Raw genomic sequence first — 19305 nt, 5'->3', positions numbered from 1 at the left:
CCCAGTCACTTTATCTCGCTTTGAAACGATGCTCCGCCCCATTACAGAGCTGCTGTGCATCACAGTATATGCAGTGCTGAGTTGTCTTACCACAGAGGGTTTTCGTGTGACTTGCCAATAAATGTTAAAATCTTACCCTCGTGGGTTGGAAACCTTTAGTTTATGCCCATGAAGCTGCCAATACACCCCTTGCAGCAGAAATAAACCACCGAGTCCTTTGCCGACTTAACAATTCTGTCAGCGGATCCGCTGCTGTGCGGCGGGCAGTTTCCACGGCCGGACGGACCGTCATAAATCCAACAAAAAGAGTGTTCACTCGGAAAGGGCCTCCTTGATGGTATATTTTTCTTTATTGCAGGTGCAGCTTGATCGGCAAAACACATGGAACCTTCAAATAGAGCCTAACACGTTTCGGGCATGCAACGCCCTTGGTCACAGGCTGGTAACAGGCAAATGTCACAGTCAATGTTCCCCAGTCACTTTATCTCGCTTTGAAACTATGCTCCACCCCATTACAGAGCTGCTGTGCATCACGGTATATGCAGTGCTGAGTTGTCTTACCACACTGGGTTTTCGTGTGACTTGCCAATAAATGTTAAAATCTTACCCTCGTGGGTTGGAAACCTTTAGTTTATGCCCATGAAGCTGCCAATACACCCCTTGCAGCAGAAATAAACCACCGAGTCCTTTGCCGACTTAACAATTCTGTCAGCGGATCCGCTGCTGTGCGGCAGGCAGTTTCCACGGCCGGACGGACCGTCATAAATCCAACAAAAAGAGTGTTCACTCGGAAAGGGCCTCCTTGATGGTATATTTTTCTTTATTGCAGGTGCAGCTTGATCGGCAAAACACATGGAACCTTCAAATAGAGCCTAACACGTTTCGGGCGTGCAACGCCCTTGGTCACAGGCTGGTAACAGGCAAATGTCACAGTCAATGTTCCCCAGTCACTTTATCTCGCTTTGAAACTATGCTCCGCCCCATTACAGAGCTGCTGTGCATCACGGTATATGAAGTGCTGAGTTGTCTTACCACAGTGGGTTTTCGTGTGACTTGCCAATAAATGTTAAAATCTTACCCTCGTGGGTTGGAAACCTTTAGTTTGTGCCCATGAAACTGCCAATACACCCCTTGCAGCAGAAATAAACCACCGAGTCCTTTGCTGACTTAACAATTCTGTCAGCGGATCCGCTGCTGTGCGGCGGGCAGTTTCCACGGCCGGATGGACCGTCATAAATCCAACAAAAAGAGTGTCCACTCGGAAAGGGCCTCCTTGATGGTATATTTTTCTTTATTGCAGGTGCAGCTTGATCGGCAAAACACATGGAACCTTCAAATAGAGCCTAACGCGTTTCGGGCGTGCAACGCCCTTGGTCACAGGCTGGTAACAGTCAAATGTCACAGTCAATGTTCCCCAGTCACTTTATCTCGCTTTGAAACGATGCTCCGCCCCATTACAGAGCTGCTGTGCATCACGGTATATGCAGTGCTGAGTTGTCTTACCACAGTGGGTTTTCGTGTGACTTGCCAATCAATGTTAAAATCTTACCCTGGTTGGTTGGAAACCTTTAGTTTATGCCCATGAAGCTGCCAATAAACCCCTTGCAGCAGAAATAAACCACCGAGTCCTTTGCTGACTAAACAATTCTGTCAGCGGATCCGCTGCTGTGCGGCGGGCAGATTCCACGGCGGACGGACCGTCATTAATCCAACAAAAAGAGTGTCCACTCGGAAAGGGCCTTCTTGATGGTATATTTTTCTTTATTGCAGGTGCAGCTTGATCGGCAAAACACATGGAACCTTCAAATAGAGCCTAACGCGTTTCGGGCGTGCAACGCCCTTGGTCACAGGCTGGTAACAGTCAAATGTCACAGTCAATGTTCCCCAGTCACTTTATCTCGCTTTGAAACGATGCTCCGCCCCATTACAGAGCTGCTGTGCATCACGGTATATGCAGTGCTGAGTTGTCTTACCACAGTGGGTTTTCATGTGACTTGCCAATCAACGTTAAAATCTTACCCTCGTGGGTTGGAAACCTTTAGTTTATGCCCATGAAGCTGCCAATAAACCCCTTGCAGCAGAAATAAACCACCGAGTCCTTTGCTGACTTAACAATTCTGTCAGCGGATCCGCTGCTGTGCGGCGGGCAGTTTCCACGGCCGGACGGACCGTCATAAATCCAACAAAAAGAGTGTCCACTCGGAAAGGGCCTCCTTGATGGTATATTTTTCTTTATTGCAGGTGCAGCTTGATGGGCAAAACACATGGAACCTTCAAATAGAGCCTAACGCGTTTCGGGCGTGCAACGCCCTTGGTCACAGGCTGGTAACAGGCAAATGTCACAGTCAATGTTCCCCAGTCACTTTATCTCGCTTTGAAACGATGCTCTGCCCCATTACAGAGCTGCTCTGCATCACGGTATATGCAGTGCTGAGTTGTCTTACCACAGTGGGTTTTCGTGTGACTTGCAAATAAATGTTAAAATCTTACCCTCGTGGGGTGGAAACCTTTAGTTTATGCCCATGAAGCTGCCAATACACCCCTTGCAGCAGAAATAAACCACCGAGTCCTTTGCTGACTTAGCAATTCTGTCAGCGGATCCGCTGCTGTGCGGCGGGCAGTTTCCACGGCTGGACGGACCGTCATAAATCCAACAAAAAGAGTGTCCACTCGGATAGGGCCTCCTTGATGGTATATTTTTCTTTATTGCAGGTGCAGCTTGATCAGCAAAACACATGGAACCTTCAAATAGAGCCTAACGCGTTTCGGGTGTCAACGCCCTTGGTCACAGGCTGGTAACAGGCAAATGTCACAGTCAATTTTCCCCAGTCACTTTATCTCGCTTTGAAACGATGCTCCGCCCCATTACAGAGCTGCTGTGCATCACGGTATATGCAGTGCTGAGTTGTCTTACCACAGTGGGTTTTCGTGTGACTTGCCAATAAATGTTAAAATCTTACCCTCGTGGGTTGGAAACCTTTAGTTTTTGCCCATGAAGCTGCCAATACACCCCTTGCAGCAGAAATAAACCGCTGAGTCCTTTGCTGACCTAACAATTCTGTCAGCGGATCCGCTGCTGTGCGGCGGGCAGTTTCCACGGCCGGACGGACCGTCATAAATCCAACAAAAAGAGTGTCCTCTCGGAAAGGGCCTTCTTGATGGTATATTTTTCTTTATTGCAGGTGCAGCTTGATCGGCAAAACACATGGATCCTTCAAATAGAGCCTAACGCGTTTCGGGCGTGCAACGCCCTTGGTCACAGGCTGGTAAAAGGCAAATGTCACAGTCAATGTTCCCCAGTCACTATATCTCGCTTTGAAACGATACTCCGCCCCATTACCGAGCTGCTGTGCATCACGGTATATGCAGTGCTGAGTTGTCTTACCACAGTGGGTTTTCGTGTGACTTGCCAATAAATGTTAAAATCTTACCCTCGTGGGTTGGAAACCTTTAGTTTATGCCCATGAAGCTGCCAATACACCCCTTGCAGCAGAAATAAACCACCGAGTCCTTTGCTGACTTAACAATTCCTTCAGCGGATCCGCTGCTGTGCGGCGGGCAGTTTCCACGGCCGGACGGACCGTCATAAACCCAACAAAAAGAGTGTCCACTCGGAAAGGGCCTCCTTGATGGTATATTTTTCTTTATTGCAGGTGCAGCTAGATCAGCAAAACACATGGAACCTTCAAATAGAGCCTAACGCGTATCGGGTGGGCAACGCCCTTGGTCACAGGCTGGTAACAGGCAAATGTCACAGTCAATGTTCCCCAGTCACTTTATCTCGCTTTGAAACGATGCTCCGCCCCATTACAGAGCTGCTGTGCATCACGGTATATGCAGTGCTGAGTTGTCTTACCACAGTGGGTTTTCGTGTGACTTGCCAATAAATGTTAAAATCTTACCCTCGTGGGTTGGAAACCTTTAGTTTATGCCCATGAAGCTGCCAATACACCCCTTGCAGCAGAAATAAACCACCGAGTCCTTTGCTGACTTAACAATTCCTTCAGCGGATCCGCTGCTGTGCGACGGGCAGTTTCCACGGCCGGACGGACCGTCATAAACCCAACAAAAAGAGTGTCCACTCGGAAAGGGCCTCCTTGATGGTATATTTTTCTTTATTGCAGGTGCAGCTAGATCAGCAAAACACATGGAACCTTCAAATAGAGCCTAACGCGTTTCGGGTGTGCAACGCCCTTGGTCACAGGCTGGTAACAGGCAAATGTCAGAGTCAATGTTCCCCAGTCACTTTATCTCGCTTTGAAACGATGCTCCGCCCCATTACAGAGCTGCTGTGCATCACGGTATATGCAGTGCTGAGTTGTCTTACCACAGTGGGTTTTCGTGTGACCTGCCAATAAATGTTAAAATCTTACCCTCGTGGGTTGGAAACCTTTAGTTTATGCCCATGAAGCTGCCAATACACCCCTTGCAGCAGAAATAAACCGCCGAGTCCTTTGCTGACTTAACAATTCTGTCAGCGGATCCGCTGCTGTGCGGCGGCAGTTTCCACGGCCGGACGGACCGTCATAAATCCAACAAAAAGAGTGTCCACTCGGAAAGGGCCTTCTTGATGGTATATTTTTCTTTATTGCAGGTGCAGCTTGATCGGCAAAACACATGGAACCTTCAAATAGAGCCTAACGCGTTTCGGGCATGCAACGCCCTTGGTCACAGGCTGGTAACAGGCAAATGTCACAGTCAATGTTCCCCAGTCACTTTATCTCGTTTAGAAATTATACTCTACCCCATTACCGAGCTGCTGTGCATCACGGTATATGCAGTGCTGAGTTGTCTTACCACAGTGGGTTTTCGTGTGACTTGCCAATAAATGTTAAAATCTTACCCTCGTGGGGTGGAAACCTTTAGTTTCTGCCCATGAAGCTGCCAATACACCCCTTGCAGCAGAAATAAACCACCGAGTCCTTTGCTGACTTAACAATTCTGTCAGCGGATCCGCTGCTGTGCGGCGGGCAGTTTCCACGGCCGGACGGACCGTCATAAATCCAACAAAAAGAGTGTCCACTCGGAAAGGGCCTCCTTGATGGTATATTTTTCTTTATTGCAGGTGCAGCTTGATCGGCAAAACACATGGAACCTTCAAATAGAGCCTAACGCGTTTCGGGCGTGCAACGCCCTTGGTCACAGGCTGGTAACAGGCAAATGTCACAGTCAATGTTCCCCAGTCACTTTATCTCGCTTTGAAACGATGCTCCGCCCCATTACAGAGCTGCTGTGCATCACGGTATATGCAGTGCTGAGTTGTCTTACCACAGTGGGTTTTCGTGTGACTTGCCAATAAATGTTAAAATCTTACCCTTGTGGGTTGGAAACCTTTAGTTTATGCCCAAGAAGCTGCCAATACACCCCTTGCAGCAGAAATAAACCACCGAGTCCTTTGCTGACTTAACAATTCTGTCAGCGGATCCGCTGCTGTGCGGCGGGCAGTTTTCACGGCCGGACGGACCGTCATAAATCCAACAAAAAGAGTGTCCACTCGGAAAGGGCCTCCTTGATGGTATATTTTTCTTTATTGCAGGTGCAGCTTGATCGGCAAAACACATGGAACCTTTAAATAGAGCCTAACGCGTTTCGGGCGTGCAACACCCTTGGTCACAGGCTGGTAACAGGCAAATGTCACAGTCAATGTTCCCCAGTCACTTTATCTCGCTTTGAAACGATGCTCCGCCCCATTACAGAGCTGCTGTGCATCACAGTATATGCAGTGCTGAGTTGTCTTACCACAGAGGGTTTTCGTGTGACTTGCCAATAAATGTTAAAATCTTACCCTCGTGGGTTGGAAACCTTTAGTTTATGCCCATGAAGCTGCCAATACACCCCTTGCAGCAGAAATAAACCACCGAGTCCTTTGCCGACTTAACAATTCTGTCAGCGGATCCGCTGCTGTGCGGCGGGCAGTTTCCACGGCCGGACGGACCGTCATAAATCCAACAAAAAGAGTGTTCACTCGGAAAGGGCCTCCTTGATGGTATATTTTTCTTTATTGCAGGTGCAGCTTGATCGGCAAAACACATGGAACCTTCAAATAGAGCCTAACACGTTTCGGGCATGCAACGCCCTTGGTCACAGGCTGGTAACAGGCAAATGTCACAGTCAATGTTCCCCAGTCTCTTTATCTCGCTTTGAAACTATGCTCCGCCCCATTACAGAGCTGCTGTGCATCACGGTATATGCAGTGCTGAGTTGTCTTACCACAGTGGGTTTTCGTGTGACTTGCCAATAAATGTTAAAATCTTACCCTCGTGGGTTGGAAACCTTTAGTTTATGCCCATGAAGCTGCCAATACACCCCTTGCAGCAGAAATAAACCACCGAGTCCTTTGCCGACTTAACAATTCTGTCAGCGGATCCGCTGCTGTGCGGCGGGCAGTTTCCACGGCCGGACGGACCGTCATAAATCCAACAAAAAGAGTGTTCACTCGGAAAGGGCCTCCTTGATGGTATATTTTTCTTTATTGCAGGTGCAGCTTGATCGGCAAAACACATGGAACCTTCAAATAGAGCCTAACACGTTTCGGGCGTGCAACGCCCTTGGTCACAGGCTGGTAACAGGCAAATGTCACAGTCAATGTTCCCCAGTCACTTTATCTCGCTTTGAAACTATGCTCCGCCCCATTACAGAGCTGCTGTGCATCACGGTATATGAAGTGCTGAGTTGTCTTACCACAGTGGGTTTTCGTGTGACTTGCCAATAAATGTTAAAATCTTACCCTCGTGGGTTGGAAACCTTTAGTTTGTGCCCATGAAACTGCCAATACACCCCTTGCAGCAGAAATAAACCACCGAGTCCTTTGCTGACTTAACAATTCTGTCAGCGGATCCGCTGCTGTGCGGCGGGCAGTTTCCACGGCCGGATGGACCGTCATAAATCCAACAAAAAGAGTGTCCACTCGGAAAGGGCCTCCTTGATGGTATATTTTTCTTTATTGCAGGTGCAGCTTGATCGGCAAAACACATGGAACCTTCAAATAGAGCCTAACGCGTTTCGGGCGTGCAACGCCCTTGGTCACAGGCTGGTAACAGTCAAATGTCACAGTCAATGTTCCCCAGTCACTTTATCTCGCTTTGAAACGATGCTCCGCCCCATTACAGAGCTGCTGTGCATCACGGTATATGCAGTGCTGAGTTGTCTTACCACAGTGGGTTTTCGTGTGACTTGCCAATCAATGTTAAAATCTTACCCTGGTTGGTTGGAAACCTTTAGTTTATGCCCATGAAGCTGCCAATAAACCCCTTGCAGCAGAAATAAACCACCGAGTCCTTTGCTGACTAAACAATTCTGTCAGCGGATCCGCTGCTGTGCGGCGGGCAGATTCCACGGCGGACGGACCGTCATTAATCCAACAAAAAGAGTGTCCACTCGGAAAGGGCCTTCTTGATGGTATATTTTTCTTTATTGCAGGTGCAGCTTGATCGGCAAAACACATGGAACCTTCAAATAGAGCCTAACGCGTTTCGGGCGTGCAACGCCCTTGGTCACAGGCTGGTAACAGTCAAATGTCACAGTCAATGTTCCCCAGTCACTTTATCTCGCTTTGAAACGATGCTCCGCCCCATTACAGAGCTGCTGTGCATCACGGTATATGCAGTGCTGAGTTGTCTTACCACAGTGGGTTTTCATGTGACTTGCCAATCAACGTTAAAATCTTACCCTCGTGGGTTGGAAACCTTTAGTTTATGCCCATGAAGCTGCCAATAAACCCCTTGCAGCAGAAATAAACCACCGAGTCCTTTGCTGACTTAACAATTCTGTCAGCGGATCCGCTGCTGTGCGGCGGGCAGTTTCCACGGCCGGACGGACCGTCATAAATCCAACAAAAAGAGTGTCCACTCGGAAAGGGCCTCCTTGATGGTATATTTTTCTTTATTGCAGGTGCAGCTTGATGGGCAAAACACATGGAACCTTCAAATAGAGCCTAACGCGTTTCGGGCGTGCAACGCCCTTGGTCACAGGCTGGTAACAGGCAAATGTCACAGTCAATGTTCCCCAGTCACTTTATCTCGCTTTGAAACGATGCTCTGCCCCATTACAGAGCTGCTCTGCATCACGGTATATGCAGTGCTGAGTTGTCTTACCACAGTGGGTTTTCGTGTGACTTGCAAATAAATGTTAAAATCTTACCCTCGTGGGGTGGAAACCTTTAGTTTATGCCCATGAAGCTGCCAATACACCCCTTGCAGCAGAAATAAACCACCGAGTCCTTTGCTGACTTAGCAATTCTGTCAGCGGATCCGCTGCTGTGCGGCGGGCAGTTTCCACGGCTGGACGGACCGTCATAAATCCAACAAAAAGAGTGTCCACTCGGATAGGGCCTCCTTGATGGTATATTTTTCTTTATTGCAGGTGCAGCTTGATCAGCAAAACACATGGAACCTTCAAATAGAGCCTAACGCGTTTCGGGTGTCAACGCCCTTGGTCACAGGCTGGTAACAGGCAAATGTCACAGTCAATTTTCCCCAGTCACTTTATCTCGCTTTGAAACGATGCTCCGCCCCATTACAGAGCTGCTGTGCATCACGGTATATGCAGTGCTGAGTTGTCTTACCACAGTGGGTTTTCGTGTGACTTGCCAATAAATGTTAAAATCTTACCCTCGTGGGTTGGAAACCTTTAGTTTTTGCCCATGAAGCTGCCAATACACCCCTTGCAGCAGAAATAAACCGCTGAGTCCTTTGCTGACCTAACAATTCTGTCAGCGGATCCGCTGCTGTGCGGCGGGCAGTTTCCACGGCCGGACGGACCGTCATAAATCCAACAAAAAGAGTGTCCTCTCGGAAAGGGCCTTCTTGATGGTATATTTTTCTTTATTGCAGGTGCAGCTTGATCGGCAAAACACATGGATCCTTCAAATAGAGCCTAACGCGTTTCGGGCGTGCAACGCCCTTGGTCACAGGCTGGTAAAAGGCAAATGTCACAGTCAATGTTCCCCAGTCACTATATCTCGCTTTGAAACGATACTCCGCCCCATTACCGAGCTGCTGTGCATCACGGTATATGCAGTGCTGAGTTGTCTTACCACAGTGGGTTTTCGTGTGACTTGCCAATAAATGTTAAAATCTTACCCTCGTGGGTTGGAAACCTTTAGTTTATGCCCATGAAGCTGCCAATACACCCCTTGCAGCAGAAATAAACCACCGAGTCCTTTGCTGACTTAACAATTCCTTCAGCGGATCCGCTGCTGTGCGGCGGGCAGTTTCCACGGCCGGACGGACCGTCATAAACCCAACAAAAAGAGTGTCCAATCGGAAAGGGCCTCCTTGATGGTATATTTTTCTTTATTGCAGGTGCAGCTAGATCAGCAAAACACATGGAACCTTCAAATAGAGCCTAACGCGTTTCGGGTGTGCAACGCCCTTGGTCACAGGCTGGTAACAGGCAAATGTCACAGTCAATGTTCCCCAGTCACTTTATCTCGCTTTGAAACGATGCTCCGCCCCATTACAGAGCTGCTGTGCATCACGGTATATGCAGTGCTGAGTTGTCTTACCACAGTGGGTTTTCGTGTGACTTGCCAATAAATGTTAAAATCTTACCCTCGTGGGTTGGAAACCTTTAGTTTATGCCCATGAAGCTGCCAATACACCCCTTGCAGCAGAAATAAACCACCGAGTCCTTTGCTGACTTAACAATTCCTTCAGCGGATCCGCTGCTGTGCGACGGGCAGTTTCCACGGCCGGACGGACCGTCATAAACCCAACAAAAAGAGTGTCCACTCGGAAAGGGCCTCCTTGATGGTATATTTTTCTTTATTGCAGGTGCAGCTAGATCAGCAAAACACATGGAACCTTCAAATAGAGCCTAACGCGTTTCGGGTGTGCAACGCCCTTGGTCACAGGCTGGTAACAGGCAAATGTCAGAGTCAATGTTCCCCAGTCACTTTATCTCGCTTTGAAACGATGCTCCGCCCCATTACAGAGCTGCTGTGCATCACGGTATATGCAGTGCTGAGTTGTCTTACCACAGTGGGTTTTCGTGTGACCTGCCAATAAATGTTAAAATCTTACCCTCGTGGGTTGGAAACCTTTAGTTTATGCCCATGAAGCTGCCAATACACCCCTTGCAGCAGAAATAAACCGCCGAGTCCTTTGCTGACTTAACAATTCTGTCAGCGGATCCGCTGCTGTGCGGCGGCAGTTTCCACGGCCGGACGGACCGTCATAAATCCAACAAAAAGAGTGTCCACTCGGAAAGGGCCTTCTTGATGGTATATTTTTCTTTATTGCAGGTGCAGCTTGATCGGCAAAACACATGGAACCTTCAAATAGAGCCTAACGCGTTTCGGGCATGCAACGCCCTTGGTCACAGGCTGGTAACAGGCAAATGTCACAGTCAATGTTCCCCAGTCACTTTATCTCGTTTAGAAATTATACTCTACCCCATTACCGAGCTGCTGTGCATCACGGTATATGCAGTGCTGAGTTGTCTTACCACAGTGGGTTTTCGTGTGACTTGCCAATAAATGTTAAAATCTTACCCTCGTGGGGTGGAAACCTTTAGTTTCTGCCCATGAAGCTGCCAATACACCCCTTGCAGCAGAAATAAACCACCGAGTCCTTTGCTGACTTAACAATTCTGTCAGCGGATCCGCTGCTGTGCGGCGGGCAGTTTCCACGGCCGGACGGACCGTCATAAATCCAACAAAAAGAGTGTCCACTCGGAAAGGGCCTCCTTGATGGTATATTTTTCTTTATTGCAGGTGCAGCTTGATCGGCAAAACACATGGAACCTTCAAATAGAGCCTAACGCGTTTCGGGCGTGCAACGCCCTTGGTCACAGGCTGGTAACAGGCAAATGTCACAGTCAATGTTCCCCAGTCACTTTATCTCGCTTTGAAACGATGCTCCGCCCCATTACAGAGCTGCTGTGCATCACGGTATATGCAGTGCTGAGTTGTCTTACCACAGTGGGTTTTCGTGTGACTTGCCAATAAATGTTAAAATCTTACCCTTGTGGGTTGGAAACCTTTAGTTTATGCCCAAGAAGCTGCCAATACACCCCTTGCAGCAGAAATAAACCACCGAGTCCTTTGCTGACTTAACAATTCTGTCAGCGGATCCGCTGCTGTGCGGCGGGCAGTTTTCACGGCCGGACGGACCGTCATAAATCCAACAAAAAGAGTGTCCACTCGGAAAGGGCCTCCTTGATGGTATATTTTTCTTTATTGCAGGTGCAGCTTGATCGGCAAAACACATGGAACCTTTAAATAGAGCCTAACGCGTTTCGGGCGTGCAACACCCTTGGTCACAGGCTGGTAACAGGCAAATGTCACAGTCAATGTTCCCCAGTCACTTTATCTCGCTTTGAAACGATGCTCCGCCCCATTACAGAGCTGCTGTGCATCACAGTATATGCAGTGCTGAGTTGTCTTACCACAGAGGGTTTTCGTGTGACTTGCCAATAAATGTTAAAATCTTACCCTCGTGGGTTGGAAACCTTTAGTTTATGCCCATGAAGCTGCCAATACACCCCTTGCAGCAGAAATAAACCACCGAGTCCTTTGCCGACTTAACAATTCTGTCAGCGGATCCGCTGCTGTGCGGCGGGCAGTTTCCACGGCCGGACGGACCGTCATAAATCCAACAAAAAGAGTGTTCACTCGGAAAGGGCCTCCTTGATGGTATATTTTTCTTTATTGCAGGTGCAGCTTGATCGGCAAAACACATGGAACCTTCAAATAGAGCCTAACACGTTTCGGGCATGCAACGCCCTTGGTCACAGGCTGGTAACAGGCAAATGTCACAGTCAATGTTCCCCAGTCACTTTATCTCGCTTTGAAACTATGCTCCGCCCCATTACAGAGCTGCTGTGCATCACGGTATATGCAGTGCTGAGTTGTCTTACCACAGTGGGTTTTCGTGTGACTTGCCAATAAATGTTAAAATCTTACCCTCGTGGGTTGGAAACCTTTAGTTTATGCCCATGAAGCTGCCAATACACCCCTTGCAGCAGAAATAAACCACCGAGTCCTTTGCCGACTTAACAATTCTGTCAGCGGATCCGCTGCTGTGCGGCGGGCAGTTTCCACGGCCGGACGGACCGTCATAAATCCAACAAAAAGAGTGTTCACTCGGAAAGGGCCTCCTTGATGGTATATTTTTCTTTATTGCAGGTGCAGCTTGATCGGCAAAACACATGGAACCTTCAAATAGAGCCTAACACGTTTCGGGCGTGCAACGCCCTTGGTCACAGGCTGGTAACAGGCAAATGTCACAGTCAATGTTCCCCAGTCACTTTATCTCGCTTTGAAACTATGCTCCGCCCCATTACAGAGCTGCTGTGCATCACGGTATATGAAGTGCTGAGTTGTCTTACCACAGTGGGTTTTCGTGTGACTTGCCAATAAATGTTAAAATCTTACCCTGGTTGGTTGGAAACCTTTAGTTTATGCCCATGAAACTGCCAATACACCCCTTGCAGCAGAAATAAACCACCGAGTCCTTTGCTGACTTAACAATTCTGTCAGCGGATCCGCTGCTGTGCGGCGGGCAGTTTCCACGGCCGGATGGACCGTCATAAATCCAACAAAAAGAGTGTCCACTCGGAAAGGGCCTCCTTGATGGTATATTTTTCTTTATTGCAGGTGCAGCTTGATCGGCAAAACACATGGAACCTTCAAATAGAGCCTAACGCGTTTCGGGCGTGCAACGCCCTTGGTCACAGGCTGGTAACAGTCAAATGTCACAGTCAATGTTCCCCAGTCACTTTATCTCACTTTGAAACGATGCTCCGCCCCATTACAGAGCTGCTGTGCATCACGGTATATGCAGTGCTGAGTTGTCTTACCACAGTGGGTTTTCGTGTGACTTGCCAATCAATGTTAAAATCTTACCCTGGTTGGTTGGAAACCTTTAGTTTATGCCCATGAAGCTGCCAATAAACCCCTTGCAGCAGAAATAAACCACCGAGTCCTTTGCTGACTTAACAATTCTGTCAGCGGATCCGCTGCTGTGCGGCGGGCAGTTTCCACGGCCGGATGGACCGTCATAAATCCAACAAAAAGAGTGTCCACTCGGAAAGGGCCTCCTTGATGGTATATTTTTCTTTATTGCAGGTGCAGCTTGATCGGCAAAACACATGGAACCTTCAAATAGAGCCTAACGCGTTTCGGGCGTGCAACGCCCTTGGTCACAGGCTGGTAACAGTCAAATGTCACAGTCAATGTTCCCCAGTCACTTTATCTCGCTTTGAAACGATGCTCCGCCCCATTACAGAGCTGCTGTGCATCACGGTATATGCAGTGCTGAGTTGTCTTACCACAGTGGGTTTTCATGTGACTTGCCAATCAACGTTAAAATCTTACCCTCGTGGGTTGGAAACCTTTAGTTTATGCCCATGAAGCTGCCAATAAACCCCTTGCAGCAGAAATAAACCACCGAGTCCTTTGCTGACTTAACAATTCTGTCAGCGGATCCGCTGCTGTGCGGCGGGCAGTTTCCACGGCCGGACGGACCGTCATAAATCCAACAAAAAGAGTGTCCACTCGGAAAGGGCCTCCTTGATGGTATATTTTTCTTTATTGCAGGTGCAGCTTGATCGGCAAAACACATGGTACCTTCAAATAGAGCCTAACGCGTTTCGGGCGTGCAACGCCCTTGGTCACAGGCTGGTAACAGGCAAATGTCACAGTCAATGTTCCCCAGTCACTTTATCTCGCTTTGAAACGATGCTCTGCCCCATTACAGAGCTGCTCTGCATCACGGTATATGCAGTGCTGAGTTGTCTTACCACAGTGGGTTTTCGTGTGACTTGCAAATAAATGTTAAAATCTTACCCTCGTGGGTTGGAAACCTTTAGTTTATGCCCATGAAGCTGCCAATACACCCCTTGCAGCAGAAATAAACCACCGAGTCCTTTGCTGACTTATCAATTCTGTCAGCGGATCCGCTGCTGTGCGGCGGGCAGTTTCCACGGCCAGACGGACCGTCATAAATCCAACAAAAAGAGTGTCCACTCGGAAAGGGCCTCCTTGATGGTATATTTTTCTTTATTGCAGGTGCAGCTTGATCAGCAAAACACATGGAACCTTCAAATAGAGCCTAACGCGTTTCGGGTGTGCAACGCCCTTGGTCACAGGCTGGTAACAGGCAAATGTCACAGTCAATTTTCCCCAGTCACTTTATCTCGCTTTGAAACGATGCTCCGACCCATTACAGAGCTGCTGTGCATCACGGTATATGCAGTGCTGAGTTGTCTTACCACAGCGGGTTTTCGTGTGACTTGCCAATAAATGTTAAAATCTTACCCTCGTGGGTTGGAAACCTTTAGTTTTTGCCCATGAAGCTGTCAATACACCCCTTGCAGCAGAAATAAACCGCTGAGTCCTTTGCTGACTTAACAATTCTGTCAGCGGATCCGCTGCTGTGCGGCGGGCAGTTTCCACGGCCGGACGGACCGTCATAAATCCAACAAAAAGAGTGTCCTCTCGGAAAGGGCCTTCTTGATGGTATATTTTTCTTTATTGCAGGTGCAGCTTGATCGGCAAAACACATGGATCCTTCAAATAGAGCCTAACGCGTTCCGGGCGTGCAATGCCCTTGGTCACAGGCTGGTAAAAGGCAAATGTCACAGTCAATGTTCCCCAGTCACTATATCTCGCTTTGAAACGATACTCCGCCCCATTACCGAGCTGCTGTGCATCACGGTATATGCAGTGCTGAGTTGTCTTACCACAGTGGGTTTTCGTGTGACTTGCCAATAAATGTTAAAATCTTACCCTCGTGGGGTGGAAACCTTTAGTTTATGCCCATGAAGCTGCCAATACACCCCTTGCAGCAGAAATAAACCACCGAGTCCTTTGCTGACTTAACAATTCTGTCAGCGGATCCACTGCTGTGCGGCGGGCAGTTTCTACTGCCAAACCTACCGTCATAAATCCAACAAAAAGAGTGTCCATTCGGAAAGGGCCTCCTTGATGGTATATTTTTCTTTATTGCAGGTGCAGCTTGATCGGCAAAACACATGGAACCTTCAAATAGAGCCTAACGCGTTTCGGGCGTGCAACACCCTTGGTCACAGGCTGGTAACAGGCAAATGTCACAGTCAATGTTCCCCAGTCACTTTATCTCGCTTTGAAACGATGCTCCGCCCCATTACAGAGCTGCTGTGCATCACGGTATATGCAGTGCTGAGTTGTCTTACCACAGTGGGTTTTTGTGTGACTTGCCAATAAATGTTAAAATCTTACCCTCGTGGGTTGGAAACCTTTAGTTTATGCCCATGAAGCTGCCAATACACCCCTTGCAGCAGAAATAAACCACCGAGTCCTTTGCTGACTTAACAATTCTGTCAGCGGATCCGCTGCTGTGCGTCGGGCAGTTTCCACGGCCGGACGGACCGTCATAAATCCAACAAAAAGAGTGTCCACTCGGAAAGGGCCTTCTTGATGGTATATTTTTCTTTATTGCAGGTGCAGCTTGATCGGCAAAACACATGGATCCTTCAAATAGAGCCTAACGCATTTCGGGCGTGCAACGCCCTTGGTCACAGGCTGGTAACAGGCAAATGTCACAGTCAATGTTCCCCAGTCACTTTATCTCGCTTTGAAACGATGCTCCGCCCCATTACAGAGCTGCTGTGCATCACGGTATATGCAGTGCTGAGTTGTCTTACCACAGTGGGTTTTCGTGTGACTTGCAAATAAATGTTAAAATCTTACCCTCGTGGGTTGGAAACCTTTAGTTTATGCCCATGAAGCTGCCAATACACCCCTTGCTGCAGAAATAAACCACCGAGTCCTTTGCTGACTTAACAATTCTGTCAGCGGAGACGCTGCTGTGCGGCGGGCAGTTTCCATGGCCGGACGGACCGTCATAAATCCAACATAAAGAGTGTCCACTCGGAAAGGGCCTCCTTGATGGTATATTTTTCTTTATTGCAGGTGCAGCTTGATCGGCAAAACACAATGAACCTTCAAATAGAGCCTAACGCGTTTCGGGCGTGCAACGCCCTTGGTCACAGGCTGGTAACAGGCAAATGTCACAGTCAATGTTCCCCAGTCACTTTATCTCGCTTTGAAACGATGCTCCGCCCCATTACAGAGCTGCTGTGCATCACGGTATATGAAGTGCTGAGTTGTCTTACCACAGTGGGTTTTCGTGTGACTTGCCAATAAATGTTAAAATCTTACCCTCGTGGGTTGGAAACCTTTAGTTTATGCCCATGAAACTGCCAATACACCCCTTGCAGCAGAAATAAACCACCGAGTCCTTTGCTGACTTAACAATTCTGTCAGCGGATCCGCTGCTGTGCGGCGGGCAGTTTCCACAGCCGGATGGACCGTCATAAATCCAACAAAAAGAGTGTCCACTCGGAAAGGGCCTCCTTGATGGTATATATTTCTTTATTGCAGGTGCAGCTTGATCGGCAAAACACATGGAACCTTCAAATAGAGCCTAACGCGTTTCGGGCGTGCAACGCCCTTGGTCACAGGCTGGTAACAGTCAAATGTCACAGTCAATGTTCCCCAGTCACTTTATCTCGCTTTGAAACGATGCTCCGCCCCATTACAGAGCTGCTGTGCATCACGGTATATGCAGTGCTGAGTTGTCTTACCACAGTGGGTTTTCGTGTGACTTGCCAATCAATGTTAAAATCTTACCCTCGTGGGTTGGAAACCTTTAGTTTATGCCCATGAAGCTGCCAATAAACCCCTTGCAGCAGAAATAAACCACCGAGTCCTTTGCTGACTTAACAATTCTGTCAGCGGATCCGCTTCTGTGCGGCGGGCAGTTTCCACGGCCGGACGGACCGTCATAAATCCAACAAAAAGAGTGTCCACTCGGAAAGGGCCTCCTTGATGGTATATTTTTCTTTATTGCAGGTGCAGCTTGATCAGCAAAACACATGGAACCTTCAAATAGAGCCTAACGCGTTTCGGGTGTGCAACGCCCTTGGTCACAGGCTGGTAACAGGCAAATGTCACAGTCAATTTTCCCCAGTCACTTTATCTCGCTTTGAAACGATGCTCCGCCCCATTACAGAGCTGCTGTGCATCACGGTGTATGCAGTGCTGAGTTGTCTTACCACAGTGGGTTTTCGTGTGACTTGCCAATAAATGTTAAAATCTTACCCTCGTGGGTTGGAAACCTTTAGTTTATGCCCATGAAACTGCCAATACACCCCTTGCAGCAGAAATAAACCACCGAGTCCTTTGCTGACTTAACAATTCTGTCAGCGGATCCGCTGCTGTGCGGCGGGCAGTTTCCACGGCCGGACGGACCGTCATAAATCCAACAAAAAGAGTGTCCACTCGGAAAGGGCCTCCTTGATGGTATATTTTTCTTTATTGCAGGTGCAGCTTGATCAGCAAAACACATGGAACCTTCAAATAGAGCCTAACGCGTTTTGGGCGTGCAACGCCCTTGGTCACAGGCTGGTAAAAGGCAAATGTCACAGTCAATGTTCCCCAGTCACTATATCTCGCTTTGAAACGATACTCCGCCCCATTACCGAGCTGCTGTGCATCACAGTATATGCAGTGCTGAGTTGTCTTACCACAGTGGGTTTTCGTGTGACTTGCCAATAAATGTTAAAATCTTACCCTCGTGGGGTGGAAACCTTTAGTTTATGCCTATGAAGCTGCCAATACACCCCTTGCAGCAGAAATAAACCACCGAGTCCTTTGCCGACTTAACAATTCTGTCAGCGGATCCGCTGCTGTGCGGCGGGCAGTTTCCACGGCCGGACGGACCGTCATAAATCCAACAAAAAGAGTGTTCACTCGGAAAGGGCCTCCTTGATGGTATATTTTTCTTTATTGCAGGTGCAGCTTGATCGGCAAAACACATGGAACCTTCAAATAGAGCCTAACACGTTTCGGGCGTGCAACGCCCTTGGTCACAGGCTGGTAACAGGCAAATGTCACAGTCAATGTTCCCCAGTCACTTTATCTCGCTTTGAAACTATGCTCCGCCCCATTACAGAGCTGCTGTGCATCACGGTATATGCAGTGCTGAGTTGTCTTACCACAGTGGGTTTTCGTGTGACTTGCCAATCAATGTTAAAATCTTACCCTGGTTGGTTGGAAACCTTTAGTTTATGCCCATGAAGCTGCCAATAAACCCCTTGCAGCAGAAATAAACCACCGAGTCCTTTGCTGACTTAACAATTCTGTCAGCGGATCCGCTGCTGTGCGGCGGGCTGTTTCCACGGCGGACGGACCGTCATTAATCCAACAAAAAGAGTGTCCATTCGGAAAGGGCCTCCTTGATGGTATATTTTTCTTTATTGCAGGTGCAGCTTGATCGGCAAAACACATGGAACCTTCAAATAGAGCCTAACGCGTTTCGGGCGTGCAACGCCCTTGGTCACAGGCTGGTAACAGGCAAATGTCACAGTCAATGTTCCCCAGTCACTTTATCTCGCTTTGAAACGATGCTCCGCCCCATTACAGAGCTGCTGTGCATCACGGTATATGCAGTGCTGAGTTGTCTTACCACAGTGGGTTTTCGTGTGACTTGCCAATAAATGTTAAAATCTTACCCTCGTGGGTTGGAAACCTTTAGTTTATGCCCATGAAGCTGCCAATACACTCCTTGCAGCAGAAATAAACCACCGAGTCCTTTGCTGACTTAACAATTCTGTCAGCGGATCCGCTGCTGTGCGGCTTGCAGTTTCCACGGCCGGACGGACCGTCATAAATCCAACAAAAAGAGTGTCCACTCGGAAAGGGCCTTCTTGATGGTATATTTTTCTTTATTGCAGGTGCAGCTTGATCGGCAAAACACATGGATCCTTCAAATAGAGCCTAACGCATTTCGGGCGTGCAACGCCCTTGGTCACAGGCTGGTAACAGGCAAATGTCACAGTCAATGTTCCCCAGTCACTTTATCTCGCTTTGAAACGATGCTCCGCCCCATTACAGAGCTGCTGTGCATCACGGTATATGCAGTGCTGAGTTGTCTTACCACAGTGGGTTTTCGTGTGACTTGCCAATAAATGTTAAAATCTTACCCTCGTGGGTTGGAAACCTTTAGTTTATGCCCATGAAGCTGCCAATACACCCCTTGCTACAGAAATAAACCACCGAGTCCTTTGCTGACTTAACAATTCTGTCAGCGGATTCGCTGCTGTGCGGCGGGCAGTTTCCATGGCCGGACGGACCGTCATAAATCCAACAAAAAGAGTGTCCACTCGGAAAGGGCCTCCTTGATGGTATATTTTTCTTTATTGCAGGTGCAGCTTGATCGGCAAAACACATGAAACCTTCAAATAGAGCTTAACGCGTTTCGGGCGTGCAACGCCCTTGGTCACAGGCTGGTAACAGGCAAATGTCACAGTCAATGTTCC

The sequence above is a fragment of the Triturus cristatus genome, chromosome 5_1 (genome assembly GCF_964204655.1).
Source record: "Triturus cristatus chromosome 5_1, aTriCri1.1, whole genome shotgun sequence".
Taxonomy (NCBI): Eukaryota; Metazoa; Chordata; class Amphibia; order Caudata; family Salamandridae; genus Triturus; species Triturus cristatus.
The sequence above is the reverse complement of the archived record's forward strand: the minus strand, read 5'-3'. Positions refer to the sequence as shown.